The sequence below is a fragment of the Ranitomeya imitator genome, chromosome 10 (genome assembly GCF_032444005.1).
Source record: "Ranitomeya imitator isolate aRanImi1 chromosome 10, aRanImi1.pri, whole genome shotgun sequence".
Lineage (NCBI taxonomy): Eukaryota > Metazoa > Chordata > Amphibia > Anura > Dendrobatidae > Ranitomeya > Ranitomeya imitator.
Genome location: NC_091291.1, coordinates 144,386,472 through 144,406,708, shown reverse-complemented (window position 1 = coordinate 144,406,708; position 20,237 = coordinate 144,386,472). Strand labels below are relative to the sequence as shown.

Here is a 20,237-nt window from a genome sequence, read left to right as displayed (position 1 = left end):
CACCACATGGACGATCACTCCCAACATCTGCACCACATGGACGATCACTCCCAACATCTATCACATGGACGATCACTCCCAACATCTGCACCACATGGACGATCACTCCCAACATCTGCACCACATGGACGATCACTCCCATCATCTATCACATGGACGATCACTCCCAACATCTGTCACATGGACGATCACTCCCAACATCTGTCACATGGACGATCACTCCCATCATCTGCACCACATGGACGATCACTCCCAACATCTGCACCACATGGACGATCACTCCCAACATCTGCACCACATGGACGATCACTCCCAACATCTGCACCACATGGACGATCACTCCCAACATCTGCACCACATGGACGATCACTCCCAACATCTATCACATGGACGATCACTCCCATCATCTGCACCACATGGACGATAACTCCCATCATCTGCACCACATGGACGATCACTCCCAACATCTGCACCACATGGACGATCACTCCCAACATCTATCACATGGACGATCACTCCCAACATCTGCACCACATGGACGATCACTCCCATCATCTATCACATGGACGATCACTCCCATCATCTGCACCACATGGACGATCACTCCCAACATCTGCACCACATGGACGATCACTCCCATCATCTGCACCACATGGACGATCACTCCCATCATCTATCACATGGACGATCACTCCCAACATCTATCACATGGACGATCACTCCCATCATCTGCACCACATGGACGATCACTCCCATCATCCATCACATGGACGATCACTCCCAACATCTGCACCACATGGACGATCACTCCCATCATCTGTCACATGGACGATCACTCCCATCATCTGCACCACATGGACGATCACTCCCAACATCTATCACATGGACGATCACTCCCATCATCTGCACCACATGGACGATCACTCCCATCATCCATCACATGGACGATCACTCCCAACATCTACACCACATGGACGATCACTCCCATCATCCATCACATGGACGATCACTCCCAACATCTACACCACATGGACGATCACTCCCAACATCTGCACCACATGGACGATCACTCCCAACATCTATCACATGGACGATCACTCCCAACATCTGCACCACATGGACGATCACTCCCATCATCCATCACATGGACGATCACTCCCAACATCTACACCACATGGACGATCACTCCCAACATCTGCACCACATGGACGATCACTCCCATCATCTATCACATGGACGATCACTCCCAACATCTGCACCACATGGACGATCACTCCCAACATCTGTCACATGGACGATCACTCCCAACATCTGCACCACATGGACGATCACTCCCAACATCTGCACCACATGGACGATCACTCCCAACATCTGCACCACATGGACGATCACTCCCATCATCTGCACCACATGGACGATCACTCCCAACATCTGCACCACATGGACGATCACTCCCATCATCTGCACCACATGGACGATCACTCCCATCATCTATCACATGGACGATCACTCCCAACATCTGCACCACATGGACGATCACTCCCAACATCTGCACCACATGGACGATCACTCCCAACATCTGCACCACATGGACGATCACTCCCAACATCTGCACCACATGGACGATCACTCCCAACATCTGCACCACATGGACGATCACTCCCAACATCTGCACCACATGGACGATCACTCCCAACATCTGCACGGCACCACATGGACGATCACTCCCATCATCTGCACCACATGGACAATCACTCCCAACATCTGCACCACATGGACGATCACTCCCAACATCTGCACCACATGGACGATCACTCCCATCATCTACCACATGGACGATCACTCCCAACATCTATCACATGGACGATCACTCCCAACATCTGCACCACATGGACGATCACTCCCATCATCTATCACATGGACGATCACTCCCATCATCTATCACATGGACGATCACTCCCATCATCTGCACCACATGGACGATCACTCCCATCATCTGCACCACATGGACGATCACTCCCATCATCTGCACCACATGGACGATCACTCCCAACATCTATCACATGGACGATCACTCCCATCATCTATCACATGGACGATCACTCCCATCATCTGCACCACATGGATGATCACTCCCAACATCTGCACCACATGGACGATCACTCCCAACATCTGCACCACATGGACGATCACTCCCAACATCTGCACCACATGGACGATCACTCCCATCATCTGCACCACATGGACGATCACTCCCAACATCTGCACCACATGGACGATCACTCCCAACATCTATCACATGGACGATCACTCCCATCATCTATCACATGGACGATCACTCCCATCATCTGCACCACATGGATGATCACTCCCATCATCTGTCACATGGACGATCACTCCCATCATCTGCACCACATGGACGATCACTCCCAACATCTGCACCACATGGACGATCACTCCCAACATCTGCACCACATGGACGATCACTCCCAACATCTGCACCACATGGACGATCACTCCCATCATCTGCACCACATGGACGATCACTCCCAACATCTGCACCACATGGACGATCACTCCCAACATCTGCACCACATGGACGATCACTCCCATCATCTGCACCACATGGACGATCACTCCCAACATCTGCACCACATGGACGATCACTCCCATCATCTGCACCACATGGACGATCACTCCCAACATCTGCACCACATGGACGATCACTCCCAACATCTGCACCACATGGACGATCACTCCCAACATCTGCACCACATGGACGATCACTCCCATCATCTGCACCACATGGACGATCACTCCCAACATCTGCACCACATGGACGATCACTCCCAACATCTGCACCACATGGACGATCACTCCCAACATCTGCACCACATGGACGATCACTCCCAACATCTGCACCACATGGACGATCACTCCCAACATCTGCACCACATGGACGATCACTCCCATCATCTCTCACATGGACGATCACTCCCATCATCTGCACCACATGGATGATCACTCCCAACATCTGCACCACATGGACGATCACTCCCAACATCTGCACCACATGGACGATCACTCCCAACATCTGCACCACAAGGACGATCACTCCCATCATCTGCACCACATGGACGATCACTCCCAACATCTGCACCACATGGACGATCACTCCCAACATCTGCACCACATGGACGATCACTCCCAACATCTGCACCACATGGACGATCACTCCCATCATCTATCACATGGACGATCACTCCCAACATCTATCACATGGACGATCACTCCCAACATCTGCACCACATGGACGATCACTCCCAACATCTGCACCACATGGACGATCACTCCCAACATCTGCACCACATGGACGATCACTCCCATCATCTGCACCACATGGACGATCACTCCCATCATCTATCACATGGACGATCACTCCCAACATCTGCACCACATGGACGATCACTCCCATCATCTGCACCACATGGACGATCACTCCCAACATCTGCACCACATGGACGATCACTCCCAACATCTGCACCACATGGACGATCACTCCCATCATCTGCACCACATGGACGATCACTCCCATCATCTGCACCACATGGACGATCACTCCCATCATCTGTCACATGGACGATCACTCCCAACATCTGCACCACATGGACGATCACTCCCAACATCTGCACCACATGGACGATCACTCCCATCATCTGCACCACATGGACGATCACTCCCATCATCTGCACCACATGGACGATCACTCCCATCATCTATCACATGGACGATCACTCCCAACATCTGCACCACATGGACGATCACTCCCAACATCTGCACCACATGGACGATCACTCCCATCATCTGCACCACATGGACGATCACTCCCATCATCTATCACATGGACGATCACTCCCAACATCTGCACCACATGGACGATCACTCCCAACATCTGCACCACATGGACGATCACTCCCAACATCTGCACCACATGGACGATCACTCCCAACATCTATCACATGGACGATCACTCCCAACATCTACACCACATGGACGATCACTCCCATCATCCATCACATGGACGATCACTCCCAACATCTACACCACATGGACGATCACTCCCAACATCTGCACCACATGGACGATCACTCCCAACATCTATCACATGGACGATCACTCCCAACATCTGCACCACATGGACGATCACTCCCATCATCCATCAAATGGACGATCACTCCCAACATCTACACCACATGGACGATCACTCCCATCATCCATCACATGGACGATCACTCCCAACATCTACACCACATGGACGATCACTCCCAACATCTGCACCACATGGACGATCACTCCCAACATCTATCACATGGACGATCACTCCCATCATCTGCACCACATGGACGATCACTCCCATCATCCATCACATGGACGATCACTCCCAACATCTACACCACATGGACGATCACTCCCATCATCCATCACATGGACGATCACTCCCAACATCTACACCACATGGACGATCACTCCCAACATCTGCACCACATGGACGATCACTCCCAACATCTATCACATGGACGATCACTCCCAACATCTGCACCACATGGACGATCACTCCCATCATCCATCAAATGGACGATCACTCCCAACATCTACACCACATGGACGATCACTCCCAACATCTGCACCACATGGACGATCACTCCCAACATCTGTCACATGGACGATCACTCCCAACATCTGCACCACATGGACGATCACTCCCAACATCTGCACCACATGGACGATCACTCCCAACATCTGCACCACATGGACGATCACTCCCATCATCTGCACCACATGGACGATCACTCCCAACATCTGCACCACATGGACGATCACTCCCATCATCTGCACCACATGGACGATCACTCCCATCATCTATCACATGGACGATCACTCCCAACATCTGCACCACATGGACGATCACTCCCAACATCTGCACCACATGGACGATCACTCCCAACATCTGCACCACATGGACGATCACTCCCAACATCTGCACCACATGGACGATCACTCCCAACATCTGCACCACATGGACGATCACTCCCAACATCTGCACCACATGGACGATCACTCCCAACATCTGCACGGCACCACATGGACGATCACTCCCATCATCTGCACCACATGGACAATCACTCCCAACATCTGCACCACATGGACGATCACTCCCAACATCTGCACCACATGGACGATCACTCCCATCATCTACCACATGGACGATCACTCCCAACATCTATCACATGGACGATCACTCCCAACATCTGCACCACATGGACGATCACTCCCATCATCTATCACATGGACGATCACTCCCATCATCTATCACATGGACGATCACTCCCATCATCTGCACCACATGGACGATCACTCCCATCATCTGCACCACATGGACGATCACTCCCATCATCTGCACCACATGGACGATCACTCCCAACATCTATCACATGGACGATCACTCCCATCATCTATCACATGGACGATCACTCCCATCATCTGCACCACATGGATGATCACTCCCAACATCTGCACCACATGGACGATCACTCCCAACATCTGCACCACATGGACGATCACTCCCAACATCTGCACCACATGGACGATCACTCCCATCATCTGCACCACATGGACGATCACTCCCAACATCTGCACCACATGGACGATCACTCCCAACATCTATCACATGGACGATCACTCCCATCATCTATCACATGGACGATCACTCCCATCATCTGCACCACATGGATGATCACTCCCAACATCTGCACCACATGGACGATCACTCCCAACATCTGCACCACATGGACGATCACTCCCAACATCTGCACCACATGGACGATCACTCCCATCATCTGCACCACATGGACGATCACTCCCAACATCTGCACCACATGGACGATCACTCCCAACATCTGCACCACATGGACGATCACTCCCATCATCTGCACCACATGGACGATCACTCCCAACATCTGCACCACATGGACGATCACTCCCATCATCTGCACCACATGGACGATCACTCCCAACATCTGCACCACATGGACGATCACTCCCAACATCTGCACCACATGGACGATCACTCCCAACATCTGCACCACATGGACGATCACTCCCATCATCTGCACCACATGGACGATCACTCCCAACATCTGCACCACATGGACGATCACTCCCAACATCTGCACCACATGGACGATCACTCCCAACATCTGCACCACATGGACGATCACTCCCAACATCTGCACCACATGGACGATCACTCCCAACATCTGCACCACATGGACGATCACTCCCATCATCTCTCACATGGACGATCACTCCCATCATCTGCACCACATGGATGATCACTCCCAACATCTGCACCACATGGACGATCACTCCCAACATCTGCACCACATGGACGATCACTCCCAACATCTGCACCACAAGGACGATCACTCCCATCATCTGCACCACATGGACGATCACTCCCAACATCTGCACCACATGGACGATCACTCCCAACATCTGCACCACATGGACGATCACTCCCAACATCTGCACCACATGGACGATCACTCCCATCATCTATCACATGGACGATCACTCCCAACATCTATCACATGGACGATCACTCCCAACATCTGCACCACATGGACGATCACTCCCAACATCTGCACCACATGGACGATCACTCCCAACATCTGCACCACATGGACGATCACTCCCATCATCTGCACCACATGGACGATCACTCCCATCATCTATCACATGGACGATCACTCCCAACATCTGCACCACATGGACGATCACTCCCATCATCTGCACCACATGGACGATCACTCCCAACATCTGCACCACATGGACGATCACTCCCAACATCTGCACCACATGGACGATCACTCCCATCATCTGCACCACATGGACGATCACTCCCATCATCTGCACCACATGGACGATCACTCCCATCATCTGTCACATGGACGATCACTCCCAACATCTGCACCACATGGACGATCACTCCCAACATCTGCACCACATGGACGATCACTCCCATCATCTGCACCACATGGACGATCACTCCCATCATCTGCACCACATGGACGATCACTCCCATCATCTATCACATGGACGATCACTCCCAACATCTGCACCACATGGACGATCACTCCCAACATCTGCACCACATGGACGATCACTCCCATCATCTGCACCACATGGACGATCACTCCCATCATCTATCACATGGACGATCACTCCCAACATCTGCACCACATGGACGATCACTCCCAACATCTGCACCACATGGACGATCACTCCCAACATCTGCACCACATGGACGATCACTCCCATCATCTGCACCACATGGACGATCACTCCCATCATCTGCACCACATGGACGATCACTCCCATCATCTATCACATGGACGATCACTCCCAACATCTGCACCACATGGACGATCACTCCCATCATCTATCACATGGACGATCACTCCCATCATCTGCACCACATGGATGATCACTCCCAACATCTGCACCACATGGACGATCACTCCCAACATCTGCACCACATGGACGATCACTCCCAACATCTGCACCACATGGACGATCACTCCCATCATCTGCACCACATGGACGATCACTCCCAACATCTGCACCACATGGACGATCACTCCCAACATCTGCACCACATGGACGATCACTCCCATCATCTGCACCACATGGACGATCACTCCCAACATCTGCACCACATGGACGATCACTCCCATCATCTGCACCACATGGACGATCACTCCCAACATCTGCACCACATGGACGATCACTCCCAACATCTGCACCACATGGACGATCACTCCCAACATCTGCACCACATGGACGATCACTCCCATCATCTGCACCACATGGACGATCACTCCCAACATCTGCACCACATGGACGATCACTCCCAACATCTGCACCACATGGACGATCACTCCCAACATCTGCACCACATGGACGATCACTCCCAACATCTGCACCACATGGACGATCACTCCCAACATCTGCACCACATGGACGATCACTCCCATCATCTCTCACATGGACGATCACTCCCATCATCTGCACCACATGGATGATCACTCCCAACATCTGCACCACATGGACGATCACTCCCAACATCTGCACCACATGGACGATCACTCCCAACATCTGCACCACAAGGACGATCACTCCCATCATCTGCACCACATGGACGATCACTCCCAACATCTGCACCACATGGACGATCACTCCCAACATCTGCACCACATGGACGATCACTCCCAACATCTGCACCACATGGACGATCACTCCCATCATCTATCACATGGACGATCACTCCCAACATCTATCACATGGACGATCACTCCCAACATCTGCACCACATGGACGATCACTCCCAACATCTGCACCACATGGACGATCACTCCCAACATCTGCACCACATGGACGATCACTCCCATCATCTGCACCACATGGACGATCACTCCCATCATCTATCACATGGACGATCACTCCCAACATCTGCACCACATGGACGATCACTCCCATCATCTGCACCACATGGACGATCACTCCCAACATCTGCACCACATGGACGATCACTCCCAACATCTGCACCACATGGACGATCACTCCCATCATCTGCACCACATGGACGATCACTCCCATCATCTGCACCACATGGACGATCACTCCCATCATCTGTCACATGGACGATCACTCCCAACATCTGCACCACATGGACGATCACTCCCAACATCTGCACCACATGGACGATCACTCCCATCATCTGCACCACATGGACGATCACTCCCATCATCTGCACCACATGGACGATCACTCCCATCATCTATCACATGGACGATCACTCCCAACATCTGCACCACATGGACGATCACTCCCAACATCTGCACCACATGGACGATCACTCCCATCATCTGCACCACATGGACGATCACTCCCATCATCTATCACATGGACGATCACTCCCAACATCTGCACCACATGGACGATCACTCCCAACATCTGCACCACATGGACGATCACTCCCAACATCTGCACCACATGGACGATCACTCCCATCATCTGCACCACATGGACGATCACTCCCATCATCTGCACCACATGGACGATCACTCCCATCATCTATCACATGGACGATCACTCCCAACATCTGCACCACATGGACGATCACTCCCATCATCTGCACCACATGGACGATCACTCCCAACATCTGCACCACATGGACGATCACTCCCATCATCTATCACATGGACGATCACTCCCATCATCTATCACATGGACGATCACTCCCAACATCTGCACCACATGGACGATCACTCCCATCATCTGCACCACATGGACGATCACTCCCAACATCTGCACCACATGGACGATCACTCCCATCATCTGCACCACATGGACGATCACTCCCAACATCTGCACCACATGGACGATCACTCCCATCATCTGCACCACATGGACGATCACTCCCAACATCTGCACCACATGGACGATCACTCCCAACATCTGCACCACATGGACGATCACTCCCATCATCTGCACCACATGGACGATCACTCCCATCATCTGCACCACATGGACGATCACTCCCATCATCTGCACCACATGGACGATCACTCCCAACATCTGCACCACATGGACGATCACTCCCATCATCTATCACATGGACGATCACTCCCAACATCTGCACCACATGGACGATCACTCCCATCATCTGCACCACATGGACGATCACTCCCATCATCTGCACCACATGGACGATCACTCCCAACATCTGCACCACATGGACGATCACTCCCAACATCTGCACCACATGGACGATCACTCCCAACATCTGCACCACATGGACGATCACTCCCATCATCTGCACCACATGGACGATCACTCCCAACATCTGCACCACATGGACGATCACTCCCATCATCTGCACCACATGGACGATCACTCCCAACATCTGCACCACATAGACGATCACTCCCAACATCTGCACCACATGGACGATCACTCCCATCATCTGCACCACATGGACGATCACTCCCATCATCTGCACCACATGGACGATCACTCCCATCATCTGCACCACATGGACGATCACTCCCAACATCTGCACCACATGGACGATCACTCCCATCATCTATCACATGGACGATCACTCCCAACATCTGCACCACATGGACGATCACTCCCATCATCTGCACCACATGGACGATCACTCCCATCATCTGCACCACATGGACGATCACTCCCAACATCTGCACCACATGGACGATCACTCCCATCATCTATCACATGGACGATCACTCCCATCATCTGCACCACATGGACGATCACTCCCATCATCTATCACATGGACGATCACTCCCAACATCTGCACCACATGGACGATCACTCCCATCATCTGCACCACATGGACGATCACTCCCATCATCTATCACATGGACGATCACTCCCAACATCTGCACCACATGGACGATCACTCCCAACATCTGCACCACATGGACGATCACTCCCAACATCTGCACCACATGGACGATCACTCCCAACATCTGCACCACATGGACGATCACTCCCAACATCTGCACCACATGGACGATCACTCCCAACATCTGCACCACATGGACGATCACTCCCAACATCTGCACGGCACCACATGGACGATCACTCCCATCATCTGCACCACATGGACAATCACTCCCAACATCTGCACCACATGGACGATCACTCCCAACATCTGCACCACATGGACGATCACTCCCATCATCTACCACATGGACGATCACTCCCAACATCTATCACATGGACGATCACTCCCAACATCTGCACCACATGGACGATCACTCCCATCATCTATCACATGGACGATCACTCCCATCATCTATCACATGGACGATCACTCCCATCATCTGCACCACATGGACGATCACTCCCATCATCTGCACCACATGGACGATCACTCCCATCATCTGCACCACATGGACGATCACTCCCAACATCTATCACATGGACGATCACTCCCATCATCTATCACATGGACGATCACTCCCATCATCTGCACCACATGGATGATCACTCCCAACATCTGCACCACATGGACGATCACTCCCAACATCTGCACCACATGGACGATCACTCCCAACATCTGCACCACATGGACGATCACTCCCATCATCTGCACCACATGGACGATCACTCCCAACATCTGCACCACATGGACGATCACTCCCAACATCTATCACATGGACGATCACTCCCATCATCTATCACATGGACGATCACTCCCATCATCTGCACCACATGGATGATCACTCCCAACATCTGCACCACATGGACGATCACTCCCAACATCTGCACCACATGGACGATCACTCCCAACATCTGCACCACATGGACGATCACTCCCATCATCTGCACCACATGGACGATCACTCCCAACATCTGCACCACATGGACGATCACTCCCAACATCTGCACCACATGGACGATCACTCCCATCATCTGCACCACATGGACGATCACTCCCAACATCTGCACCACATGGACGATCACTCCCATCATCTGCACCACATGGACGATCACTCCCAACATCTGCACCACATGGACGATCACTCCCAACATCTGCACCACATGGACGATCACTCCCAACATCTGCACCACATGGACGATCACTCCCATCATCTGCACCACATGGACGATCACTCCCAACATCTGCACCACATGGACGATCACTCCCAACATCTGCACCACATGGACGATCACTCCCAACATCTGCACCACATGGACGATCACTCCCAACATCTGCACCACATGGACGATCACTCCCAACATCTGCACCACATGGACGATCACTCCCATCATCTCTCACATGGACGATCACTCCCATCATCTGCACCACATGGATGATCACTCCCAACATCTGCACCACATGGACGATCACTCCCAACATCTGCACCACATGGACGATCACTCCCAACATCTGCACCACAAGGACGATCACTCCCATCATCTGCACCACATGGACGATCACTCCCAACATCTGCACCACATGGACGATCACTCCCAACATCTGCACCACATGGACGATCACTCCCAACATCTGCACCACATGGACGATCACTCCCATCATCTATCACATGGACGATCACTCCCAACATCTATCACATGGACGATCACTCCCAACATCTGCACCACATGGACGATCACTCCCAACATCTGCACCACATGGACGATCACTCCCAACATCTGCACCACATGGACGATCACTCCCATCATCTGCACCACATGGACGATCACTCCCATCATCTATCACATGGACGATCACTCCCAACATCTGCACCACATGGACGATCACTCCCATCATCTGCACCACATGGACGATCACTCCCAACATCTGCACCACATGGACGATCACTCCCAACATCTGCACCACATGGACGATCACTCCCATCATCTGCACCACATGGACGATCACTCCCATCATCTGCACCACATGGACGATCACTCCCATCATCTGTCACATGGACGATCACTCCCAACATCTGCACCACATGGACGATCACTCCCAACATCTGCACCACATGGACGATCACTCCCATCATCTGCACCACATGGACGATCACTCCCATCATCTGCACCACATGGACGATCACTCCCATCATCTATCACATGGACGATCACTCCCAACATCTGCACCACATGGACGATCACTCCCAACATCTGCACCACATGGACGATCACTCCCATCATCTGCACCACATGGACGATCACTCCCATCATCTATCACATGGACGATCACTCCCAACATCTGCACCACATGGACGATCACTCCCAACATCTGCACCACATGGACGATCACTCCCAACATCTGCACCACATGGACGATCACTCCCATCATCTGCACCACATGGACGATCACTCCCATCATCTGCACCACATGGACGATCACTCCCATCATCTATCACATGGACGATCACTCCCAACATCTGCACCACATGGACGATCACTCCCATCATCTGCACCACATGGACGATCACTCCCAACATCTGCACCACATGGACGATCACTCCCATCATCTATCACATGGACGATCACTCCCATCATCTATCACATGGACGATCACTCCCAACATCTGCACCACATGGACGATCACTCCCATCATCTGCACCACATGGACGATCACTCCCAACATCTGCACCACATGGACGATCACTCCCATCATCTGCACCACATGGACGATCACTCCCAACATCTGCACCACATGGACGATCACTCCCATCATCTGCACCACATGGACGATCACTCCCAACATCTGCACCACATGGACGATCACTCCCAACATCTGCACCACATGGACGATCACTCCCATCATCTGCACCACATGGACGATCACTCCCATCATCTGCACCACATGGACGATCACTCCCATCATCTGCACCACATGGACGATCACTCCCAACATCTGCACCACATGGACGATCACTCCCATCATCTATCACATGGACGATCACTCCCAACATCTGCACCACATGGACGATCACTCCCATCATCTGCACCACATGGACGATCACTCCCATCATCTGCACCACATGGACGATCACTCCCAACATCTGCACCACATGGACGATCACTCCCAACATCTGCACCACATGGACGATCACTCCCAACATCTGCACCACATGGACGATCACTCCCATCATCTGCACCACATGGACGATCACTCCCAACATCTGCACCACATAGACGATCACTCCCAACATCTGCACCACATGGACGATCACTCCCATCATCTGCACCACATGGACGATCACTCCCATCATCTGCACCACATGGACGATCACTCCCATCATCTGCACCACATGGACGATCACTCCCATCATCTGCACCACATGGACGATCACTCCCATCATCTGCACCACATGGACGATCACTCCCAACATCTGCACCACATAGACGATCACTCCCAACATCTGCACCACATGGACGATCACTCCCATCATCTGCACCACATGGACGATCACTCCCATCATCTGCACCACATGGACGATCACTCCCATCATCTGCACCACATGGACGATCACTCCCAACATCTGCACCACATGGACGATCACTCCCATCATCTATCACATGGACGATCACTCCCAACATCTGCACCACATGGACGATCACTCCCATCATCTGCACCACATGGACGATCACTCCCATCATCTGCACCACATGGACGATCACTCCCAACATCTGCACCACATGGACGATCACTCCCATCATCTATCACATGGACGATCACTCCCATCATCTGCACCACATGGACGATCACTCCCATCATCTGCACCACATGGACGATCACTCCCAACATCTGCACCACATGGACGATCACTCCCATCATCTATCACATGGACGATCACTCCCATCATCTGCACCACATGGACGATCACTCCCATCATCTATCACATGGACGATCACTCCCAACATCTGCACCACATGGACGATCACTCCCATCATCTGCACCACATGGACGATCACTCCCATCATCTATCACATGGACGATCACTCCCATCATCTGCACCACATGGACGATCACTCCCATCATCTGCACCACATGGACGATCACTCCCATCATCTGCACCACATGGACGATCACTCCCATCATCTATCACATGGACGATCACTCCCAACATCTGCACCACATGGACGATCACTCCCATCATCTGCACCACATGGACGATCACTCCCATCATCTATCACATGGACGATCACTCCCATCATCTGCACCACATGGACGATCACTCCCAACATCTGCACCACATGGACGATCACTCCCAACATCTGCACCACATGGACGATCACTCCCAACATCTGCACCACATGGACGATCACTCCCAACATCTGCACGGCACCACATGGACGATCACTCCCATCATCTGCACCACATGGACAATCACTCCCATCATCTGCACCACATGGACGATCACTCCCAACATCTGCACCACATGGACGATCACTCCCAACATCTGCACCACATGGACGATCACTCCCATCATCTATCACATGGACGATCACTCCCAACATCTGCACCACATGGACGATCACTCCCATCATCTGCACCACATGGACGATCACTCCCAACATCTGCACCACATGGACGATCACTCCCAACATCTGCACCACATGGACGATCACTCCCATCATCTGCACCACATGGACGATCACTCCCATCATCTGCACCACATGGACGATCACTCCCAACATCTGCACCACATGGACGATCACTCCCAACATCTGCACCACATGGACGATCACTCCCAACATCTGCACCACATGGACGATCACTCCCAACATCTGCACCACATGGACGATCACTCCCATCATCTGCACCACATGGACGATCACTCCCATCATCTGCACCACATGGACGATCACTCCCATCATCTGCACCACATGGACGATCACTCCCAACATCTGCACCACATGGACGATCACTCCCAACATCTATCACATGGACGATCACTCCCATCATCTATCACATGGACGATCACTCCCATCATCTGCACCACATGGACGATCACTCCCATCATCTGCACCACATGGACGATCACTCCCATCATCTGCACCACATGGACGATCACTCCCATCATCTGCACCACATGGACGATCACTCCCATCATCTGCACCACATGGACGATCACTCCCAACATCTGCACCACATGGACGATCACTCCCAACATCTATCACATGGACGATCACTCCCAACATCTGCACCACATGGACGATCACTCCCAACATCTGCACCACATGGACGATCACTCCCATCATCTGCACCACATGGACGATCACTCCCAACATCTGCACCACATGGACGATCACTCCCAACATCTATCACATGGACGATCACTCCCATCATCTATCACATGGACGATCACTCCCAACATCTATCACATGGACGATCACTCCCAACATCTGCACCACATGGACGATCACTCCCAACATCTGCACCACATGGACGATCACTCCCAACATCTGCACCACATGGACGATCACTCCCAACATCTGCACGGCACCACATGGACGATCACTCCCATCATCTGCACCACATGGACAATCACTCCCATCATCTGCACCACATGGACGATCACTCCCATCATCTGCACCACATGGACGATCACTCCCATCATCTGCACCACATGGACGATCACTCCCATCATCTGCACCACATGGACGATCACTCCCATCATCTGCACCACATGGACGATCACTCCCAACATCTGCACCACATGGACGATCACTCCCAACATCTGCACCACATGAACGATCACTCCCATCATCTGCACCACATGGACGATCACTCCCATCATCTGCACCACATGGACGATCACTCCCATCATCTGCACCACATGGACGATCACTCCCATCATCTGCACCACATGGACGATCACTCCCATCATCTGCACCACATGGACGATCACTCCCATCATCTATCACATGGACGATCACTCCCATCATCTGCACCACATGGACGATCACTCCCAACATCTGCACCACATGGACGATCACTCCCAACATCTGCACCACATGGACGATCACTACCAACATCTGCACCACATGGACGATCACTCCCATCATCTGCACCACATGGACGATCACTCCCATCATCTGCACCACATGGACGATCACTCCCAACATCTGCACCACATGGACGATCACTCCCATCATCTGCACCACATGGACGATCACTCCCATCATCTGCACCACATGGACGATCACTCCCAACATCTGCACCACATGGACGATCACTCCCATCATCTGCACCACATGGACGATCACTCCCATCATCTGTACCACATGGACGATCACTCCCATCATCTGCACCTCATGGACGATCACTCCCATCATCTGCACCACATGGACGATCACTCCCATCATCTGCACCACATGGACGATCACTCCCATCATCTATCACATGGACGATCACTCCCATCATCTGCACCACATGGACGATCACTCCCAACATCTGCACCACATGGACGATCACTCCCAACATCTGCACCACATGGACGATCACTCCCATCATCTGCACCACATGGACGATCACTCCCAACATCTATCACATGGACGATCACTCCCAACATCTGCACCACATGGATGATCACTCCCATCATCTGCACCACATGGACGATCACTCCCAACATCTGCACCACATGGACGATCACTCCCAACATCTGCACCACATGGACGATCACTCCCAACATCTGCACCACATGGACGATCACTCCCATCATCTGCACCACATGGACGATCACTCCCATCATCTCCACCACATGGACGATCACTCCCAACATCTGCACCACATGGACGATCACTCCCATCATCTGCACCACATGGACGATCACTCCCATCATCTGCACCACATGGACGATCACTCCCATCATCTATCACATGGACGATCACTCCCAACATCTGCACCACATGGACGATCACTCCCATCATCTATCACATGGACAATCACTCCCAACATCTGCACCACATGGACGATCACTCCCATCATCTATCACATGGACGATCACTCCCAACATCTGCACCACATGGACGATCACTCCCATCATCTATCACATGGACGATCACTCCCATCATCTGCACCACATGGACGATCACTCCCAACATCTGCACCACATGGACGATCACTCCCAACATCTGCACCACATGGACGATCACTCCCAACATCTGCACCACATGGACGATCACTCCCAACATCTGCACGGCACCACATGGACGATCACTCCCATCATCTGCACCACATGGACAATCACTCCCAACATCTGCACCACATGGACGATCACTCCCAACATCTGCACCACATGGACGATCACTCCCATCATCTGCACCACATGGACGATCACTCCCATCATCTGCACCACATGGACGATCACTCCCAACATCTATCACATGGACGATCACTCCCATCATCTGCACCACATGGACGATCACTCCCAACATCTGCACCACATGGACGATCACTCCCAACATCTATCACATGGACGATCACTACCAACATCTGCACATGGACGATCACTCCCAACATCTGCACCACATGGACGATCACTCCCATTATCTATCACATGGACGATCACTCCCAACATCTGCACCACATGGACGATCACTCCCAACATCTGCACCACATGGACGATCACTCCCATCATCTGCACCACATGGACGATCACTCCCATCATCTGCACCACATGGACGATCACTCCCATCATCTATCACATGGACGATCACTCCCAACATCTGCACCACATGGACGATCACTCCCAACATCTGCACCACATGGACGATCACTCCCATCATCTATCACATGGACGATCACTCCCAACATCTGCACCACATGGACGATCACTCCCAACATCTGCACCACATGGACGATCACTCCCATCATCTATCACATGGACGATCACTCCCAACATCTGCACCACATGGACGATCACTCCCAACATCTATCACATGGACGATCACTCCCATCATCTGCACCACATGGACGATCACTCCCAACATCTGCACCACATGGACGATCACTCCCATCATCTGCACCACATGGACGATCACTCCCAACATCTGCACCACATGGACGATCACTCCCAACATCTGCACCACATGGACGATCACTCCCAACATCTGCACCACATGGACGATCACTCCCATCATCTGCACCACATGGACGATCACTCCCAACATCTGCACCACATGGACGATCACTCCCAACATCTGCACGGCACCACATGGACGATCACTCCCATCATCTGCACCACATGGACAATCACTCCCATCATCTGCACCACATGGACGATCACTCCCATCATCTGCACCACATGGACGATCACTCCCAACATCTGCACCACATGGACGATCACTCCCAACATCTGCACCACATGGACGATCACTCCCAAAATCTGCACCACATGGACGATCACTCCCAACATCTGCACGGCACCACATGGACGATCACTCCCATCATCTGCACCACATGGACGATCACTCCCATCATCTGCACCACATGGACGATCACTCCCATCATCTGCACCACATGGACGATCACTCCCATCATCTGCACCACATGGACGATCACTCCCATCATCTGCACCACATGGACGATCACTCCCAACATCTGCACCACATGGACGATCACTCCCAACATCTGCACCACATGGACGATCACTCCCATCATCTGCACCACATGGACGATCACTCCCATCATCTGCACCACATGGACGATCACTCCCATCATCTGCACCACATGGACGATCACTCCCATCATCTGCACCACATGGACGATCACTCCCATCATCTGCACCACATGGACGATCACTCCCATCATCTATCACATGGACGATCACTCCCATCATCTGCACCACATGGACGATCACTCCCAACATCTGCACCACATGGACGATCACTCCCAACATCTGCACCACATGGACGATCACTCCCATCATCTGCACCACATGGACGATCACTCCCAACATCTGCACCACATGGACGATCACTCCCATCATCTGCACCACATGGACGATCACTCCCATCATCTGCACCACATGGACGATCACTCCCAACATCTGCACCACATGGACGATCACTCCCATCATCTGCACCACATGGACGATCACTCCCATCATCTGCACCACATGGACGATCACTCCCATCATCTGCACCACATGGACGATCACTCCCATCATCTGCACCACATGGACGATCACTCCCAACATCTATCACATGGACGATCACTCCCAACATCTGCACCACATGGACGATCACTCCCATCATCTGCACCACATGGACGATCACTCCCAACATCTGCACCACATGGACGATCACTCCCATCATCTGCACCACATGGACGATCACTCCCAACATCTGCACCACATGGACGATCACTCCCAACATCTATCACATGGACGATCACTCCCAACATCTGCACCACATGGACGATCACTCCCATCATCTGCACCACATGGACGATCACTCCCAACATCTGCACCACATGGACGATCACTCCCAACATCTGCACCACATGGACAATCACTCCCAACATCTGCACCACATGGACGATCACTCCCATCATCTGCACCACATGGACGATCACTCCCAACATCTGCACCACATGGACGATCACTCCCAACATC

General features: G+C 52.1%; 1 protein-coding gene across 6 annotated transcripts in view; it reads right to left on the bottom strand.

Moving 5' to 3' along the window:
• Positions 1-20,237, bottom strand: part of LOC138651732 (CMP-N-acetylneuraminate-beta-galactosamide-alpha-2,3-sialyltransferase 4-like) — a 230,505-nt gene that overhangs the window by 145,954 nt on the left and 64,314 nt on the right. The gene's annotated exons all lie outside the window — the stretch shown is intronic.